General features: G+C 40.7%; 1 non-coding gene across 1 annotated transcript; it reads right to left on the bottom strand.

Moving 5' to 3' along the window:
* Nucleotides 1-507: 507 nt before the first annotated feature.
* Nucleotides 508-615, bottom strand: LOC141570977 (U6 spliceosomal RNA). The gene has a single exon (XR_012495402.1). It is a non-coding gene; the product is annotated as a U6 spliceosomal RNA (small nuclear RNA).
* Nucleotides 616-2,990: the final 2,375 nt, after the last annotated feature.

Below are 2,990 nucleotides of genomic sequence, written 5' to 3' on the forward strand. Positions count from 1 at the left end.
CCAGGGTGTGGCAAATGAATGGTGTTAGCTAGCTTGATGGAGACTCAGATATGGTGGCTGACTGCATCTGCATGCCAGGAAGTGGGAGGGCTCAAGACAGAAAACATGGCTTATGTCATCTCTTCTGTTCAAGAGAAATCTGCCCCTCCTGCTCTCATCCTGAAGCCAGACAACTCAGTTCCACTCCCACCCCACCTTGCATGTCCCTGTTGCCTCTCCAATTTCTGCCCCAGCACTGGAGTTCTGAGCCACAGATTCTGTTGGTAAGTTTATGCACGGTCCCTTTGAAAGGAGCACCTGGAACTCTAACTGCCCTCTGTCTCAGCCACATTCTCTGCTGGTTGGGGCCAGCCTATTTCACATCTCTGCCCCTCCTACTAGTCTTGAGGTAGCTTCTTCTGTATGTCCATAGTTGTAGGGCTTTGGTTCATCAAGATTTCAGACTATTTTCAATGATGGTTGTTTTGCAGTTAGAGGTAGTTTTGTGTGTTGTTTTTGTTTTTCTTTTAAATATTGGAATGCTTCATGAATTTGCATGTCATCCTTTGCACAGGGACCATGCTAATCTTCTCTGTATCATTCCAATTTTAGTGTATGTGCTGCCAAAGCAAGCACTAGTTGGGGGTAGTTTTAATGTGGTCTTAAGAAAAGATAAGCACAGCATTTACCTATGCCACCATCTTGACCAGAACTTCTAAGTACTCTTTCTGATTCCATGCTATGGAGCCAATATCTATTTACAAATCAGCTGGTAGATGTTTGCAGTTGTAGATCTGAGTGCCATGTTTTGTTAATTCTTTTAAGTTGTGTTCACCTGGCACTATTCTGCTTATTTTGGAGAATAGAACTTGTTTTGTTAAGGTTTCTTTAGACACAACACAGAGATGACAGGTTTGCCGTTTGGACTGAAAATGGAAACTTTGGATGCGTAAAATTTATTTACTCTTGGCAAACCACAGCTTCCTGTTATTTGACCTTTTTTATAAGAATGGCTTTTTAAAAAAGGAATGTATTTTTAAACATTTACTCTAAAAAACCTTCTTGGACATTAGATAACTATGAAATAAACCAAATTTTAATGATTGAAGTGTAAATGAATCAAAAACACATGGATATAATTTTCTTTAAAACACACATGGGTTTAAAAAAAATAAAATTGCTCAGGGCCAAATACATCTGGAAATTTATTGAAACTCAACCAGTTGGAAAGTAGTTTGTGACCTTCAGCAGACTGTTATCATAGCTCAATTGTAAACTCCTTTTTGCATGTAACCAGTGGAACCTAAGTCAAGGGGAAGTTGATAGGAAGGAGAGGTTGGGTGTACTGAAATGATGACCACTTGCCCAAAATACCCTTTGGGGTGATTCATTCCAGAGCCTGAAATTTCATCATTATAAGAACTCTTTTTATTTGCAAAAGAGATTTAAAACCTGGAAAAGCTAGATGCAATCTAACATGTGAATAATATTGGGAAATAATAATTAGAAATTAATATTTAAATAGCCCTTTATAATTAATAAACACATTTACACATATAAGCACCAAAATGATAAGTTTACCATATATAATAGGTGCTCATGTTCTTTCTGAAGCTCAGAAAGGGAAGTGATTTACCCAAGACACACAGTGGTAAACCTGAGACCAGAACCAAGATCTTTTCTGCTTAATACTTCTCTTTAGTACCCAACACTCCCTCTTAGATGGCGTGCATGTGTTTACACTCATCAACCCCTCAGTGGGACTAAGGAGTAAAACAGTAAAAGAGGACATGGAGACAGGAAACAATGGCCACTCTTTCCCCAAGCTTGTCTAGGAGGGAAAGGTGAGAGATAGGGATACGGTCTGAGGTTTTTTTATATGTTGAGATGGGTGACCATCAGAAGATAGAGTTTGAAGATCCAGTAGAGAATGGGGAAAGCTAATGGAACAAAATCCCTGGGGAAGCAGACAGGATGGGATCCAGAGAGAAGACTGAGGGATGGCCATGCCTTACCCTGAACAAGCAGAGCAGGAGTGTGGGTATATGCAGATCCATGGACATTGATAAGCTAGATGGGGAGGGGGTTGAGGGAGATCCTGGCTCAGTAGCCTCTATTGCCACAATGAAGCAAGAAGTGAAACACCTGCTGAGAGTCAGGATGGACGCAAAGGGATGAAGATGGAGATGGAAGCACAGAATAGTTCTTGAGAACAAAGGAGAGGTTGGTGATTAAGGACCTTTAAAGGAATTATTGGGTATATCTAAAGGCCAAGTGTGACTTTTTGTTTCACCCAGACAAATGGTTTTTCTAACCAGTGTTCATCAGCTTAGTGGTAGTTGCAAAAAGTCTGATGTTTAGATTAATGCAATCAAAGTGTTATATCTGTGGTTGATGAGCTAAGAGATTTTTGACTTCAAAGATAAAGTAATTTTTCCTAAAAGGTCAAATCCAAAAAATTAGTATTATAGTATAGAAGTGGCTTCTGTCTAAATGTATAAAAGTGAGAATTGAGGCTTTAACAATTTTTAAAAATGTAAGTATGTATTAGTCTGCCTGGGTGGCCACAACAAAATACCACAGACTGGGTCACTTAAACAACAGAAATTTTTCTCACAATTCTGGAGCCTGGAAGTCCAAGATCAAGGTGCCAGCAGGGTCAGTGTCTGATGAGAGTTGTCTCCTTGGATTGCAGATGATTGTCTTGTTATGGCTTCGCAGGAGAGAGAGAGAGAGAGAGAGAGAGAGAGAGAGAGGAGAGAGAGAGAGAGAGAGAGAGAGAGAGAGAGAGAGAGAGAGAGGGAGGGAGGGAGGGAGGGAGGGAGGGAGGGAGGGAGGGAGGGAGGGAGAGCGAGCGAGAGAGCAGTGTTTTGGTGTCTTTTCCTTTTCTTAAATGGCACCAGCCCTGTTAGATTAAGGCCCTTCTGTTATAACCTTGTTTGACCTTTATCACCTCCTCACATGTCGTATCTCCAAATACAGTTACAGTGGAGGCTAGGGTTTCAACATAT

This window comes from Rhinolophus sinicus, chromosome 3 (genome assembly GCF_057876585.1).
Source record: "Rhinolophus sinicus isolate RSI-liver-muscle chromosome 3, RSI-T2T, whole genome shotgun sequence".
In the NCBI taxonomy this organism is placed as follows: domain Eukaryota; kingdom Metazoa; phylum Chordata; class Mammalia; order Chiroptera; family Rhinolophidae; genus Rhinolophus; species Rhinolophus sinicus.